Consider the following 18,076-nt stretch of genomic DNA (forward strand, 5'->3'; position numbering starts at 1 on the left):
AAATGATACTGGTGATAAGTGAGCTTCTTGGATCAAGTAGGCACATGAGACTGTGTGCGCAGCTACTGCCTTGAGAGGAGATGAGAGAGCAGAGGGGGTCAGAAGCTGGCCAAATGGACATGAAAATAGAGAGGGAAGGAGTGTGCTGTCTCATTAGGGGGAGAGCAACTAGGAGTACATAGCAAGTGCATGTAAGTTTTTGTATGAGAGACTGACTTGGTTCGTAAACTTAAAGCACAATAAAAATTTTTTTAAAAAGATACTGAATATAGTATCTTGAAACAGCAATATGAAAGGCATAGCTAAGTCTACAACCCAGGTCAGATTTTTCATCACACACTTGACTAGTCTCCTCAACACAGGACCTAGACACCCTCTGGTGAATGTCCCCAGTGGCAGCTCAAACATTCCCAGTCCCTAAACCCCAGGCCCTGACATAGGATCGGCAACTGACTAATGTTTAATATGAAAGTGCTGCTCTCTGGGAGCAGACAGAGCCACTTATTTCCCCCAAACAGGTAATTTAAGGTACATTTTCTAATATTTGCTGACAGAACAAAGAGAACAGGCTCTAAGACATCATCAATGTTCATGCCAGCCTTCAAAGTGATTTGTTAAAACTACAGAAAATAAACACCCGGCTAGGGTCCACTGGCAGGATAAAAGCAGACAAACTGGCAAATTTTTCCTGAGCAAATATACAAGTAATAGATGAGCTGAGAGACTACATCTCTTTAGGATTTGGCATATCCCACCCCACCCTCCATTTTAAGAGAAGACAAACTCAGCACACTTCAAGTATGACTATTTGTTGGATTAATTTTCTTCCCTAAAATGATGTAATTATAGGCAAGGAAGTCACTCTCAACCTTCTATCCAGTTTAAGAAGAGGCTGGCTTGGGAAAAGTATGGCTTTTTTCATGTGCTCCAGGAGGCTATAAGACGGCATCATCCAGCCCCCCAAAGTATGGGACAACTCCTCCCCACTGTGCTCATTAGCAGGAATATGGGTGCCACTTGGTCTGGTTACTGATCTGTATCTCTGCTCAAGTTGTTTCCATTGCACAGAATGTCTTTTCTCCATCTCTGCAGTCTAAGTTCCCTGTGATCATACTTTCTGGAAAACGAAGGGGTAGGAGAGAAGGAAGCACACAACTAAGATATCTGGCTGTTGCTTTGGGGTAGTCTATTTTTTAGGAGATACAGTCCAGACATGGAAATACTATCATTTTGTATTTTGTAAGCACAATCAAGACAGAATATTAGAATCAGGATGGTCCTGGACAATGTATGGTCACCATCCTTATCCTACAGCTCCCAGCTCCAAAGCTAACTCCTCCATAAATGTTCCCTAGACACCACACCCCCTACACACACATTCACTCACTCAAAGGAAACAACCTCTCCCCCCTTCTCTGAATTCCCAAATCACTTCACCCCTTTACGTCATGTTATTTGCTACCTGAGAGTTCGTATTTATGGTTCTTTAAATCCCTATCTATAACTACATACCAACCAGAACGGCTCAAAGCAAAAAACACAAGCAAAAAGTAAAAAGAAAGCGAGGAGGAGGGAAATGTTAAGTGTTGAGAAGGGAAGCAAGGGGAATTCTCTCAGATGCCACTGGTGTGAGTACAAACTGGTATACCTTTGAAAACTGTCTGGCAGTAACTACTAAAGCCAAATATACACCTACCCTAGAACTCGAGTGTGAGGTGGGGGAACACTCACTTACTATTTCTCCTAAACAGCTTAGCCCACAGTCTTTTGTTCCACCATTGTCCCTGTCTAAATGCCTCCATTATTCTTTCTCCCAGTCCTAGAGGCTAAAACCAACCTCTCTTCCCTGGAGGCTTACCTGATCACTCCAGCCCAAAGAGATCTCTCCTCTCCTATGGAAAACTCTTCCACTTACCTATCACCTCTGAAAAATTACTCAAGGATTTTTCACATATGGGCTGCACCACCTGGCTTTACAATATACTTTTAGTAATATTATCTAATTTGTTCCTCACAATAACATTGTCAGGAGGGCAAGATACAGAGTATTAACCCCATTTTATGGAAGAGAAAAAGGGGATCAGAGAGGGAAATACCTTACCCCAGTTTACTTGGCCTTATAAGTGCCAATAAACAAAAGTAGACCTCAGTCTTCTAAGTCAAGCTCTCTATACCCAGCTGCCGTAATAGCTACATCTTCATGATTTTATTATGTTTCCCCAAAGAGACTGTATGCTCCCTGAAGGCAAGTGTGCTTTATACTTTTGTATCCCTCACAGCAAGTAGGGCTCCACACAGTCTAGTCAATTTATTTCAATACTGTCCCCCTACCTTCAAGGACTGACAGAGGCATACTTCCTCTTCTAGTCCCCTCTGTGGAAAACTAATTTCCCTGCAATGGGAAACTAATTTGCTCTGTAAACTCTGACCTAAGCACAATGAAGAATTAAAAAAAAAAAAAAAAAGGCTAGCAGAAGCAATGGCAATGGGCTTCAAGAACCACAATTTAATCACATTAAGTCTCAAACTGATCAAATGCCAGAAACCACACCTCAAATAATTCTACTTGAAAGCAAAATCGAGACTGTTCATATTTCAAAACAGCACACCCACTTATCACTTATCGACATGGTTAGGTTCCAAAGACGCCATCATTTAAACAAAAATTCACATTATGCCAGAGTAGAGGCTGCACCCTCTGTTCCCCACCCCTCGGGGCTTCTTGGGATGCACGTGGGGCAGAGGGCCCACCTTCCTCACCACCACGGAGCCTGCGTGGGTGGGGGTAGGGGTGCGGTGAAGGTGTGGCAGGGGCGGGCCTAAGGGGTTGCCCACAACCTCCAGAGCAGCAGGGGTTGACCATCCTGTTGTACTCCAGGCCTCTCTACAGCTGCCCCCAAGCCTCTCTACCTTCTCCCTCCGGCGGCCCTAAGACTGGCCTTAGCAGGCAGCCCAAGCCTGTGCACAGGTGAGGCCCGGTGGCCCGTTGGCAGCTGTATGTGTCAGAGAGGCCTCTTTGGAAAGAGACTTCTGAGCCCCCACAGACTCCTAAGGCCCCAGCTCCCACTGCCTCCTGGCAGCCCAGCCGCCCCTGCCTCCTGCAGGCTGCCAGCATAACTGACCCAACGGCTCCCTCTCACAAGCCTCGCCCTCCTCCTCTCCCCACCCCTCACCTCAAAACCAAAACCAAACCCAGTGCGGTCCAGTTGATTCCGACTCATAGCGACCCCTCACCTCAGCTCCTCGTTAAAGCATAAAATATAAGACACTTGATTTTTTTCTATTACCATAAATGCAAAATAACAGATAATGAGAATGAAGAGTAGGTGTATAATAAAATTTATAATAATCCAATATGAAAGTTTTCTTCATTCCTAAATAAAACACTAGACAATATCAAATCTTTCTGGAAGGCAGCCAGAGAACTGACGTGAGCAGAACAGCGAAGGCACTAAGCAGATTATCTGGATATCCAAATCTGAAGGGCAATATTGTCTCCTACCCTGATGCCCCTGACTTTACCCACAGGGTATTGGACACTTTACCACAGGAAGGTAAATATCTGGATAATAGGCAGAATAAAGGGAGAAAAGGAAGGAAGGCCAAACACAAATCTAAACAACACTGGAAGTCAAATATTCAAACAGGTCTCTCTGCCTACTAATAGAGTCATTAATTATGCTATATCCACTCTGAACCCTCATCCTAAATATCTGGGCCAGGACAGCAGAAACAGGAAGCAGCTAGATGTTTTATTTATCTGTCTCCCGCACAAGGCTGAAAGTAATCTGAGGGTAGGAATCATACCTAGTTTATTTTTATGTTCTCCAAAGGGAGAAAAAGGTACTCAAAATTCCTAGAATGAATGGTTGGGCTTAGGGATGGAAGGTTCTTGAACTTTCAAGGATGTACAATCATATTATAGCAGCTAGGTAACCTGCTTTGCATGGCAATGCTACTTAAGACCCTAATTTTAGTAAGGGTTGATCTTAATTACTAGTGTGAAAATCAATTTAGGGTGAGTCTTCAGGGTTTAAAGAGAAGGTATTCTTGTGTTCAACTGATACAGGCACAGCCATCATTATTATATTGACAGCACCTCCTCTCAATGCCAGTATAAGGAAATCTTACAGCTCTCTGCAAGAACAAAGCTCCAAAGCCTTCAAATGGTCTATGTAAGCAGAGAACAACGTTTTGACTTCTCACTAAGCATGCTCACACCTTCCATAATGAAGACCCAGACCTAGAGAAATAATGAGTTATGGAAATGACCCTTTAAAATACACTGCTGGACTTGCTTTCACTAGCACAAAGAATTACAAAGGAAACTGGACAAACGTATCAACAGACACCATGCAAACAGTACCTTGAACTGAGCTTACTGAAATTCTTAATAAAACAAACAGGAGACAGTTAAATACCAGATAAATGCCTCTGGAATGAAAGAAAAACCTGGCCAATATATTAAGCTTCTAAACCTGGCCTTCTGAAAGAGAATACTTACTTGGAATAAAGCAACAATGATTCTTATCTTGACAAATAAACAGAACTATTCAGTCTCTAAAGATGGCATTTCAACGGCCAAATAACCTCAGTAGAGGTATCTACCTCTCCTAAGTTTAAAGCTCCAAGGAAATGCAAGTTTCTGGTCTAGCATTTCTTCAGTTTTAGTATCTAGTATCTAGTTAGTGAGACTCCGTTAGTGATTTTTATTTTCCCTTTACTATGACCTTAAACCATTTGCTACATATTTAGATATAATTTTACATGGTCTTGGACTTCAAGTTTGTCCCATGGGGCTACAGTTCCCAGTTTTATAATGGAATTCAGCAATTTGATAAATTCATCTCACAAGTAATATTTCAACAATCTGTCCACTCTAAAAAGCAATATCCATCTGTTTATATCTTGAAAGGTATCTGTGAACCAAGAATTTAATCCTCTGAGATACTCTCAATGCTCTAACAAAGTCCTTTCTCCTTACAGAGATGAATTCTTCAGTCATTTCCATAAAGCCAGATTCACAGACTATTAAGAGGTACAAATATCACTTAAAATTATCTAGTCCAACTCCTTTGTTCTACACTTAGGAAGGCAAAGATCCCAGGGAGTACTAGGTAAGTACAACTAGCATGCATCTGCAAGCATCAAAAGCCCACTGAATGCTGTTTCCCCCAGTGGAGACGCACTGGCCGTGTTGAGATGATGGCCAGATTTGTACTTTCGTCAGTGCAGTACTCCCAATGCATATGCCTGAGCCACAGTTATACATTTTATACATGAAGCTAAAATTGAATAAATCTAGGTTTCCACAGACACTCATGTGGAAGCCCTCCTGCTATCTCCACCCCATTCCCCCCACGAACAAAGAGAGGGAGGGAGGGAAGGAAAGAGAGAAAGAAAAAAAATACCTCTCCTAGAGACACATTCTTTAAATTATCATCTAGAATCAAAAAATGTTATTGCTAGAACGGACCCTGAGGGGGTCACTTGGTCATTATTTCCCTTCACTATTCAAATGAATAAACCATGGCCTGGACCTCTGCCACCTGACTAAAAGACTAGAGCACAGAGTAGGGTCTCCTGACTCCTGTCCCTAATAAAAATTCTTCCTGACACCTCCTGATTCTGTCCCACCCTACCCTGCCCCATCCCACCATTTCCCCACTCCATACCTAACTAATGAAATCTGTGGCCCTTCTGGAATGTGAGCTCCTCAGGTTATGTTTTACTCATCTATGTCTTCCCTGTGCCTAGCAGAGAGTAAGCAGAGAAGTGACCTAGCCTTAGAGAGGAACACACTGGTCCATGCAGAGAGTAGCACCAAAGGACACTGCCTAGAGAAAGAAAAAAAAAAAGCTTTTCTTGGCTTAACTTTAAGCTGTCTTTGGGGCTGTGCAAGGCCTGCACATCTAGGGTCTAGTATTTCCTCCTTTCCAAAACTAGTGTTTACATCACCCAGGTTAGCCAGGGATAGTTGCCAAATTTGTTGTGCCATATGCCCTCATATATATACCTCCCCACCCCAGATCTGACAAGGAGAACTAAGATCAGTAACTACAAGGTAAATGAAAGCAGATATAAGAAGACTCTGCATGAGAAATAACTTATTCTCCCTTTTCCTTTATGTGTTCCATCTCCTGTGTTCCCATTTTATCCACATAATTGCACAAGGTAAAAACCTAGATGTCCTCGATTCCTTCCTGACTCTCCACACCAACAATTTTTGATTGTCTCATCACTCAATTCCATCTTCTTTCTACATACACACACACCACCCACCCACACCCACTACCTTCATTTGAAACAGCATCACCTCTTGTCTGCATTACTGCAAGAGCCTTTTATCTGGTCTTTGCCTGTGGCACCCTAGCCCTCCAATCCACTCCCAAACCAGCAGCCAGAGATATCTTTTTCTAAAATGCAGGTAGAATCATGGCCCCCTCACCTCAGGATAAAGTCCAAACTCCTCAAGAAGGGCAACACCCCACCCACCTCCAGGAACCTGAACCACCATCCAGGAATCTGAAAATTTTATTTATCCTCTCTGGACCTCTTTCCTCACCCACAGAATGAGAATAATAATGTTATCTACCTCTGAGTGCAATTATGGAAAAAGTGAATTAATACATGTTAGTTTTTTTTGTTTTTTTTTTAAAGATGGTTAGACCAACACCAGGTAGATACAGCAAATGGCCAAAAATCTCACCTATTATATCATCACCATCTCTCAACTTGCTGCTCCTCCCTGACTCCCCCAACCTTCTTTTCCTGGCTGCATGGTAAAGATTAGCATGAATCCAATCCCAAAATGTAGAGATTGATCCAGTACTCACATTCTCATTTCTACATATTTGCAGCCTCACTCCCTGACCCCAGCCACCCAGAGCTAGGTCAGAACTCACAAGTTAAAAGGACACCATCCTTCAAACTGTTAAATAGGCAGACACCAGCTGCAGGCTCAGGAGTCCACATGACACCCTTATTTCCTGACCTGCTGGCTCCTGCTGCCCCCTTTGGGTTCAATAATTTACCGGAACAACTCACAGAATTCATGGAGTATACCATACTTGGAGCCTTGGTGGCACAGTGGTTAAGAGCTACAGCTGCTAACCAAAAGGCTGGCAGTTTGAATCCAAGAGCCGTTCCTTGGAAACCCTATGGGGCAGTTCTACTCTGTCCCATACTGTCACTATGAGTCCGAATCAACTCAATGGCAACAGGTTTAAAGCTAGTTGATACCGGCCTCCCAGGTGGGTCTTTGTTGGTCTGGCCAGCCTCAAGAGTCATCAGCATAAACTCTCAGGTGTGGCCTGAAGTTCCAGACTAAGGCATCCTAATTACTCCAAAAGTTATTTCTCCAGAGTCAAGGACAAAGGCCACCTTACTTAGGGTAAGAGTAGGTCCTTTAACTGGCTCATGTCTATTTTTTTTCAAGGTCTAGTCTGAGCCATCTTCTCCTCCAAGGAACCCTTCCCTGATCATCCAAGGCTGGGTTAGATGCCATTTCTCTGTGCTCACACAGGGCTTGTCCCTGTCACATTTTTCACATTGCCCATGTCCTTACCTGTCTTCCCCAATAGCCTACATACCCCTGGAAGTCTGGGAATAAGTCCCCAAGCTTAGTACTATGCCTGGCACATAGCAGATGCTTAGTAACTGTTTAGTGAATGGTAAACCTAACAAGTGTCCAAGGAAACAGAATCTCAAGAGGTAGCCAATTCTAATGTTGGCCAGGTGGCTGGTCTCAATGACTTTAAGGCCACTCAATGGTAAGATTCTATCTAATAAACAATTCAACACACTGACCTCATCGGTCACGTTCAGGAGTCTGCCTAATATGTAGGCAAGGTTGCGCTATTAGATCTTTTAGAGGAGAGCAACATGATGAGAACTGTGTCTGTTACCCAACTCTGAAACATTCCCACCCCAAACCCCATTGAGATCAAGACAATATTTCAACCACTCTTCACAAACATACAAAACCCCCAACTAACAAATACCCAGGCATGGAAACGGTCAAACCCAATGAAATTTTAAAGGCTAAATGCATCATCTAATGGGATCTTAAACACCTGCAAGCAGTGAAGATTCATAAACATCCTCTAGAAACTCAAAAGCTAATCCTTCCTATGTGCCTCTACAGAAAGGGGGGGGGCACAGAAAGGGAGCATTTCATAAAGGTAATCCCCTTAATTGTCCTGGGAGTTGTTTTTATCTAAGTCACTGTCATAGCAGTGCTATTCTTGATCACTGCAGCCCCATATGCCCAAACCCTGGATAGTCAGAAAGGCATGTGCAAATAAGATGAGCGTGGGGAGTCATCTGGGTTCTATTTCAAAAGTTGTTACTGTCAGGTGCCCCGAGTTGGTTCCGACTCATAGCGACCCTATGTACAACAGAACGAAACACTGCCTGATCCTGTGCCATCCTCACAATTGTTATGCTTGAGCCTAATACTGCAGCCACTGTGTCAATCCATCTTGTTGAGGGTCCTCCTCTTTTTCACTGATCTTTTACTTTACCAAGCATGATGTCCTTCTCCAGGGACTGGTCCCTCCTGATAACATGTCCAAAGTATGTGAGACATGGTCTTGTCATCCTTGCTTCTAAGGAACATTCCGGCTGTACTTCCAAGGGTAGGAGGTCTCTTCTGAAGACACAAAAGAGGCCAGCAGATATCTCCAAAAAAAGGCTTTAGTGATAAGGAGCTTCAGTCCACAAAGTGGGGGAAAAAGGGAAGAAGTTTAACCAGAGGTACAACCAGGCCTGGGTACCTGCTCTCTGGGGCTGTGTGCTACATGCTGCAGACGAGGACTAATAATCAGTTTGAATTTACAGAGCACCCTGTGGTTAAGGGAAGTACTAAGAGTGCCAGCTTTGAAGTTATACTGTCTGCAGTTAGAACCCTGGCTCTGCCAGTTGGCAATTAACATGGCCCTGAGCAAATCGTGTAACTCTAAGCCTGTTTCTTCTTCTGTAGAACAGGGATAATAATAGTATCTAATTCATACTATCACTCTGAGAACTAAATGAGATACTCCACAGAAAGTCCTTAGTACAATGCCTGATACATGGTAAGTGCTTAACAAATATTAGCTGTTATTACTACTAGTACAAAGCACTTTCACAGCCATTTGCTCATAACCCCCTGTGAGCTGACAGCCATGATGAGTGGCTCAGTTCATGATGCCACATCAAATCCACTGCCCAGGAGACATGTCCTGCCTCCATCACTTGTTAACTCTGTAACTTAAGGCAAGTGGCCTAACCTTGCCAAGTCTCAATTTCCTTATACTAAAAAGATGATATAAACAAAGCTCTGTGAATCCTCTCACAGAAATGGATTATAAATCAGATAATGGTTACAGAAGAGTGCTATAAACCATAGAAGTCCTATAAAAATAAAAGCAGCCACTTATAAGAACTGGTACACCTGTGTACAAAACCTGGCCTCCTTTTAATGTTCAACCTGAAGCAATGGAGAGTGGCTAGGACTACACAACTTCCTTGGGATTTCCATTTACTTCAGGCCTGATTACTGGTTTCAAGCCCTCTCATAGGCGGCACGGTATAGTATAAATAAAAATGACTGGACTGGGAATTCTAGTTCTGATTCTGTCACTAAGGCCATCTGTGAATTTAGACAACTTACTTCCCCTTCCCAAGGTTCAGTCACTAGGGAAGGGGGAAAAGGCAGATCAGAAAGTTGGACAAGATGGTCTGTGAGAACGCCTCCAGCTCCTACATACCATGACTCCTAAATTCAGAACCTCTGAGGGAGAGCACTGCCGACCCATCAGACTCCAAAGGACCAATGGGAACATCAGGATAAAACTCTCTTCTAAAAGACTCCTACAGACCTGGCCCCGGAACTCTCCTGCCTGATTTTCAGACTCCCAACACCCAGAATCAAACATACTGGAAAACTTCAGCACTTCCCAAAGTTAATTTTAGTTCACTTTAACCCCTCTGGGCCTTATCTGAAAATAAAACCCTGCTTGAAGGCTAGGAGTTGAAGCGGATGACTTAAGCCTCCACTCCCTGCTCCCCTCAACTAAAATCCATTAAATGCTATATAGAGAATGTGCAAGGTTAGGGGGAGGAGGGAAGACAATGGTGAAGGAGCATACCATCGACAAAATAAAGGACGGACCTCATTATTTATAAAGATGTAAGCCTTCCTTGAGGCGAAGCCCCAGCAACTTCAGTTATGCTTGAGGTCTGGAATCTCCTGTATCCACCAACTTCTAGCTGCAACACGAGCAAGAAATTCATCCTGACCTTTCCCACGGAGTTTCTGGTAGTCCCAGAATGGGATTTCATGCCTATTTTTTATAGTATAGGACACTGGCCCAGGACTCGGGGAAAACCCAGTTATGCTTCTAATAGTTTGACCCGGTCATAATCCCCTCTGCACTACGGGATTACACAAGCTCATACCAGGAAATAAATAACAGGTATCAGCACCATTGCCTTACATTTCCGTAGCTACTAACTGGGTAGTTTGGAGCAAATTATTTCTACTTAAGTTCTCTACACTTTGAATTCTGCTTCTGTAAAATGGGGCAACCCCAAAAGACTTGTGGGCCTTAAATGAAGTAAAATTTATGCCTGGCAAGGGGCCTGGCACTGGTCAAGTCTCGTTAAATGTTACCTGTTGGTATTAAACACTTCCCTCATATATCCGTTCCCCCTACTCCCCAAAACAACCTGCGATGCGAGATTCATTTTTTCCCCTATTTCACGGAGGGGCAAACTGTGGCTCGGCCTCGAGGGGGCTGCATGGCCCCAGGTCGAGGGCCCGTTGTTGTTCCCCTCCAAGCCCGAGACAGGCAACCAGCAGAGGTGGGTGCCGAGGCGCTCAGACCCGTGGGGAGCGAAGCAGGACCAGTTTTTTGCGCCTCCGGGAGCCCGCACGCCCAGCCCGGGAAGGGAAGCCGGAAAAAGCCGGAGGCCAGGGCCAGAGCCAGGGCCGAACCCGCCCAAGGCCTCTCCGGCGCGGCCTCGGCTCCTCTCCCTCCGCCCGTCGCCGGGAGGGGCGGGGCGCGAGCACAAAAGACTCCAACTTCCGAGCGGGCGCGGGCCCACCCCGCCAACTCCCGGCCCAGACCCGGCCCGCGGGGAGGAGGCGGGCAGGGAACGCCCGGGCGGCCCGGAGCGGGCGAGGGAGGGCGGCCCGGGGCGGCGGGCCCCGGCCGGGGGAGGTGCGGGCAAAGGGGGCCTGGAGTTCCTCGGGCTCTCGGGACTCCCTGGATTGTCGGAAAAAGAGTTTCTAAAAATAGAGAGCGGCCGGCCAGAAGAGGAGGGCGACCGAGAAGGAGCGAGGAATCCCCCTCCCGCACCCCCGAGAAGACGCCCGCGGCCCCCACTCACCCGCGCCGAGAGCCCTGGAGGAAGCCGCGCGGCGCGGAAGGAGGCGGTGCCGCCGCACTCGGGGGAGGAAGGGAGGGAGGGAGAAAGGAAGGCGGCGTGAGGAGGCTGAGCACAGGCACGAGAGTCGCCGCCGCTACCGCCCCCTCAGCTTCTCTCGCCTCAGCCCGCCCTGCGCCCGCACCGCTCGCGCGCCCCGCCGCACTGACAGTGGCGCTGGCCCCGCAGCTGCAAGTCCTTCCTTCGGCCGGCACCACTGAGGCGCGCGCTGGTGGGGGCGCCCAAAGAGGTTTCCCTCAGCGTGGCCCCGCCCGCCGCTCCGGCCCCGGCCCTGGACCCTCCCTTTCCCCGCCTGTGTCTCCTGGGAAGGGAATGAATGACACTCGCACGTGGAGTCCGCAGCCCCGCCCCGACACAGCCCGACTCTCCCAGCGCCTGTGCTCTCCCCACCCGCTCAGCCGGGCTTTGGAAAGGTCCAGAGCTTTGGCGGGGAGAAAAGGAAGGAGGGCTCAGGGCGGAGCCTGACAGGGAGGAGGGAATGAGGTGGGAGCCTGAAGAGGCGGGGCTAGGAGAGGGAAGGAGGATTCGCTTAAACCAGTACGGAGCCGGTGGCGGGGCGGGGCTAAGAGGGTGGTGATGCCCTAACTGGAGAAGCGTCAAGGCAGGTAGTGAAGGCCTCGGAGAGCCGGGAGCCAGGACAGTGCTTGAAAGAAGGAGCTGTGGGCGGGGCAAAGGGAGACCGTCTCCAGAGGAGGAGTGAGGGTGGAGGGAGGCTATGGCGGGGCTGGAAAGAGGCGGGGCCCTTAGAAGGGGAGGAGGCCGGGGGCGGGGCTGAAGAGAAAGCCCGAAGAGAGGAAGCCTTGAAGCGGGACTGGAGGCGGGCCCGGAAGCAGAGCAGGAAGGAGAGGGGCCAATAGAGCCCACTCTGGGGAGGAGCCGGAAGGAGGTGAGACCTAAAGGAGGACCAAGGGGGTGGTGCTTGAGGTGGGCGGGGCCTGAAGATGGGCCTAAACCGGTGGGTCGGGGGTGATGCTCAAGGGATCCGGGAGAGATGAAATCGAGAAGCATCAGGTTTTTCTACACTTACAAGGAACCACGTGTTTGGACTAAGTAAAGACTACCCCTCGCTGTGTAGGCCAGGACTGGGCGGAGAGGCTGCGGTGAGGGTGGGTCTGGGAATGAGGTACCACCCCCACCTTGGAAGATTAAATTCAAGTCCCTTTAACCCACCAGCCGTCCCGCGGGAGAAAGATATGACGGTCTGCTTCCTAAAGATTTACAGCCTTGGAAACCCTATGGGGCAGTTCAACTCTGTCCTAGAGGGTGGTTATGAGCTGGAATCAACTCCACGGCGGTGGGGTCTTTTTTTCAGTGGGTTGCCCTTTTAGGAGGTCCATAGGTGGTGCACACGGTTTGCGCTAGACTACTAACTGAAGGTTGTTAGTTCAGACCCACCCAGCAGTGTTGTAGAAGAAAGGCCTGGTGACCTGCTTCCATAGAAAACCCTATGGGACAGCTCTACTCTGTAACAGATGGGATCACCATGAGCCTGAATTGACTTAGCTAAAGGTTTGGTTTGTGTGTTTCGTTTTGTTTTTTATCCTTCTGGGGTGCAAGAAATGTTTTATAATATGATCTGGGTGGTGGTTCTCTCAAACATTTCTTCTGTCGGGATCCCTCCTCACCTGGATTAGTGTTCCAGCCTCCACGGAACAGTCAGAAGGGTCTTCTGAGAGCACAAGAGGACCAGTGTCCTTCCGTCATCGGCTATAGACTTTCCTCAAGGCTAAAAACTGGCCAGACAAATCTGTGCCTCCTCCAACCTGGCCTATGATTTCCTGATTGTATTTTTCACATCTCTCCCCTCAAAACCTGCCTTCCTGTTGCCGAGAAACAGAATTTCCTTCTCAGAGCGGTTTGAATGGAGAGCCTGGCTCTGCCAGACCAGCAGTTATAATTTATTGTGTTATTTGATGACTTCTGTTCCCAGAAGGAAAAGTAATCAAACTAGAGAGATGGGGATACTGAGAGCAAGGTCTGGAACGTTCTTCCCCCACCTCTTCTAACTTTCGGCTCTTTCTTATACTTCAGATCTCTGCTTAAATATCACCTCAGGCCTTGCCTGAACTCCCCATCTATGTTCTCTCATTTGGCCTCTTGTTCCTTCTCCTCATGGCATTTATTGCATCTCAAAGTTATGTCTCTTATTTGTCTTTCTACATGTTTTTGTCTGTCTCCCCTACTCTGTGCCAGACTTAAAACATTAAGTTTAACCCTCTAAACAATTCTACAAGGTTGGTTTTGTTTTTGTCCCCATTTCACAATAAGAAAATGTGACATGACCAATGTCCCACACATGATAGGTGAAGGAATTCAAATTTGAACCCAGGGCTCTCTGAGGCGTGCATTCAACCACTTAATTTCCCTGCCATTGGAATTAATTCTGCCCTCTGAGCTCCCTCTAAATGGTCCACATCCCCCTTCAGAGATTTGACAATGATGTTTGTAGAGATACCTGTGCTGAGATTAGGAAGATGGGTTTGAGGGGATGGGGGAAAGAATGAAGGGATCCAACAGGTGTCTTCAAATGAGACAAAGAATGAAGGCAGGTGAATAAAGAGGAAGGGGCAAATGAGAGAGAGGTAATAGGGGAGAAGCAGCAGGAGCTAGAAAAAGAGCAGATGGAAGCAGAGGGATCTAGATGGAGAAAGCCATTGAAGACACAGACTTGTCATTAGGGCAGGGGTTGTAAACTCAAATGCCTAAAGGGCCAGTATAAAAAAAAAATGAGACAAGTGGGCAAGGTGTAAGTAGTGGGGTATAGTGAGGGCTGTGGCAAGTGGGGGAGTTCGTGCCCCTCCTAAAGGAGGCAGTTGCTACTCAGCCCCAAACAGTTGTTGCCATGTGGGAAGACTGGCTCCCGGTATTACTAGATCTTCCACTTTTCTTAAAAACAAACAAACAAAAAACCCCTAAATCCATTTTTTTTAATATGAAATTGCTTGGTTTTTTTAATGTGGGCAACTCATTCAAATTTAAGAAGTAAAAAAGCACTGTGCAGGCCAAAGGACATATCTCCAACCTGGATTCTGCCCGAGTTGGTAGTTTGTCCTTCTAGTCAGTTTGGGTTAAAGCCCTCTCTACTACTACACTACCTACCAGCTGTGTGATCCTGAGCAAATTACTTTACTCTGGAGTCCCAGTTTCATTATCTGCCAAACGGGGATGATTAATTCCCTACATCCCAGTGTTGTAAGGAATTTTTTTTTACAAGTATATGTAAAGCACTTAGCATAGTGCCTGACATAGGAGCAGACACTCAAAATAGCAGTCATATCATCATGAAAGCTATTCTTTTTTTCTGTAACTTGTAAAATCATGAGCTATTAGAACTGAAAAGGTCCTCAAAGACACCTTATCCAGGGGTTCTTAAACTCTTTAAAGCTATAGAGCCTTCTTTTAAGCAAGACCTTTCTCAGAAAGGCGATGCATAAAACAGATTGGGGTAGGGGGCGGCTCTGCATGAAGTGAGGGAAAGGAACCCAGAGTCCTGTTTGCTAGTCTCCCCACCCAGCCACGAACCACCCTCCTTATGCAGTGGTCCCTCCACAAATTACAGAACATGGTTTGAGAATTACCATTCTATTCCAGGTCCCATTTTACAGATAGGGAAACTGATGCACTAAACTCTGGCTATACTGTAATACTGGACTTGGGACAATGCTAGGAGGGCTGGCTACTCCTCACCCCAGTCAGGGAGGGGCCAAGAGAGGGTTCCCAATCAGGCAGGCAGGAAGGAGGTAGTGCTGTTCCCACCAGAAAGTGCATTAGCCCGGGAGGCAGGTATTCCTCCGTGCCTTTTGCCACTGACCATACAGAACCTTAGGCATATCGCTTTTGAGTTATGTTAGCAGCAGACACACAAGCAAGTACAGAAAGGGAAAGATAGTTGTTGTCTTAGTTTCTTAGAGCTGCTGTAACAGAAATACCACGAGTTGGTGGCTTTAATGAACAGAAATTTATTTTCTCACAGTTTAGGAGGCTAGAGAAGTCCAAGTTCAGTTTTCTGGTTCTAGGGGAAGGCCTTCTATCTCTGTCGGCTCTGGAGGGAAGGTCCTTGTCTCTTTTCAGCTTACGTTCCTTGGTGATTTTCACGTGGCATGAATCTTCCCCTCTATTTGCTCTTGTTCGCTTCTCGCTGAAACAGCTCCTTTTACATCTCAAAAATGATTTGCTTCAGACACACCCTACACTTATATGGCCTCATTAACATAACAGAGAAAACCCTATTCCCAGATGGGATTATATCCACGTATTAAAAAAAAAAAAAAAAAAAAAAAACCCATTGCTGTCAAGTCAATTCCAATTCATAGCAACCCTGTAGAACTTTCGGTTAGCAGTTACACTCTTAACAACCACGGCGTCACCAGGGCTCCTCCAAGTGTATAGGGGTTAGGATTTACAACACATTTTTGGGGGAACACGATTCTGTCCATTGCAGATGTCATGTGACAATTGCTAAGGAACCAAGGAATGCTGAAAGAGACAAGGATCTTCCCCCAGAGCTAACAAAGAGCCTTCCCCTAGAGCCAATACCCTGAATGCAGACTTCTAGACTCCTGAAGGGTGAGAAAATAAACTTCTGTTCTTTAAAGCCACCCACTTGTGCTATTTCTGTTATGGCAGCACCAGCAAACTAAGACAGAATTCATGGTTCTGAGCAGTTTAAGTAATAGATGTTCACCCCACTTGCCCCAGAGTCACTCCCAACCGATACTTCACTCACTGTCTAGCTCTCATCATCCTTCCTCTGCTCAAAACCCTTCCATTGTTGGCTCCTCATTGCCAACAACATGGGCAGGGATGAATTATCCAATAAGAAGGTAAGCACGGTGCATACGTCACTTACCAGATCATCTGTAGTGAACAATCTTTGATGTGGTGAAATCCATGTGAAATTGTTAACTACAGATTAGTAAGTAAGCACAAGTAAGTCTGTCCTTACTTTGCTTATTGAGTCATCTGCCCCTGTCAGGGATTATAAATTTAAAAAGAGGCTTTGATTCTGTAGGAAAGTGCTGTGGGCTTGGCAGAGAGAAAGACGCCAGCCATGCCTAGAAGCAGGATCTTTGATGTGGTGAAAAAAATGTGAAATTGTTCACTACAGATGATCTGGTAAGCAAGGTAAACACCGTGCTTACCTTGCCTGTTGGATACTCTGCACCTGAACGCTGGTCAAAATCTCAAATGCCTGCAGAGGCCAGGAGGCAGTTTGGAGGTAAGACGATAGGGAGTAATGGGCATTGCAGAGAACTGGAGAGTGCGTAGGTAGAGGGCAGGTGCCTCTTCGCACCAGCGAGTTGTGTGAATACAGTTGCTGAGATGCAGGATTTTTCAGGAGAACCCCAAAATCTGGATCTTATGTAAAATCTCCCAATATTTAAATGTGTCTCAAGTATTATAAATTAACCCTCCACAAGTCAAGTAAATTGTGTCTGCAGGCCAATTACTGTGGGCTGTTGCCTGAACATTTGCAATCTCTGGCCTTTGAGATAAAGTGTCTAATTAGCCACCTTTCAGGGTCTGTTACCTATTGCTGCATAACAAACCACCCCAAAGGTGGGTTATTTCTCACAATTTTACCGGTGGGTCAGGTGGTTCTTCTGCTCCATGTGGTGTTGGCTGGGAAAAGCTTTCTCTCATCTCCACCTCCCCGTGTTCTAGTTCTTTTTCAAGACCAGGTGCCAATGCTGCCTCCTCCATGATGCCCGCCTCATCTCCCCTGCCACGAACACTTGCCACTGACTAAGTCTAAACAAAGTGTTCTGCTCTCCAAGCTTTGTTGCCCTCTATTTGTAACTATTGGAGACCCTGGTGGGGTAGTGGTTAAGTGCTATGGCTGCTAACCAAAACGTTGGCAGTTCAAATCCACCAGGCACTCCTTGGAAACCCTGTGGGGCAGTTCTACTCTATCCTGTAGGGTTGCTGTGAGTCAGAACTGACTCGAAGGCAATGGTTCTTTTTTATTTATAACTATTAGGCACACGGCCAGCTCACCTAGAGGACAGAGGCCTGTCTTGTCTATATCAGTATGCTTTCAGCGCGGTCACACAGTAAGCCTCCATAAGTGCTGTCATATTGGATTGAACAAAACCTTGGAGATATTTAGTCCAACTTGCCAGTTTTACAGATAGAGAAATGAGGGCTAGGAAGGGGAACTTACAAAGCAGGTATGCTGAAAGCTGCCTATCAGAGAGTAACAGAGCCAGGGCTAGAGCCCTCACATCTTGACTCCAAGTCCTATGTGGGTTGAACTCTAATCTTTGCCAAACTGGGGGTCTGGGCTTTGTTATGGGTGGATTTGTCTCCACAGAAACGTATGTTCAACTCCTAACCCCCAGTAACTGTGAATGTAACCTTATTGGAAATAGAATCTTTAGAGATGTAATTATGTTGTTAAGTTAACATGAGATCATACTGGAGGTCTGATCCAACATGATTGGTGTCCTTATAAAAAAGAGGACAGACATAGACATAGAGGGAAGATGGCCATGTGAAGACAAGCAGAGACTGGAATTATTCTGCCACAAGCCAAAGAAAACTTGGGGCCAGAAACTGGGAGAGACAAGAAATGACTCCTCACCTAGAGCCTTCAGAGAGAGCATAGCCCTGCTGACAGCCTGAATTTGGACTTCTAGCCTCC

At 46.3% G+C, this 18,076-nt stretch overlaps 1 protein-coding gene across 7 annotated transcripts in view; it reads right to left on the bottom strand.

The window, feature by feature from the left end:
• Positions 1–11,630, bottom strand: part of RALY (RALY heterogeneous nuclear ribonucleoprotein) — a 136,607-nt gene extending 124,977 nt beyond the window's left edge. For 6 of the 7 annotated variants that reach the window (XR_007515380.1, XR_007515378.1, XR_007515379.1 and 3 more), the window contains exon 1: positions 11,377–11,630. The gene's annotated coding sequence lies outside the window, so the exon portion shown is untranslated. The remainder of the gene's footprint in view (positions 1–11,376) is intronic. The other variant, XM_049868999.1, reaches the window with a different exon arrangement.
• Between the last annotated feature and the right edge of the window lie 6,446 nt (positions 11,631–18,076).

Source organism: Elephas maximus, chromosome 25 (assembly GCF_024166365.1).
Source record: "Elephas maximus indicus isolate mEleMax1 chromosome 25, mEleMax1 primary haplotype, whole genome shotgun sequence".
In the NCBI taxonomy this organism is placed as follows: Eukaryota; Metazoa; Chordata; class Mammalia; order Proboscidea; family Elephantidae; genus Elephas; species Elephas maximus.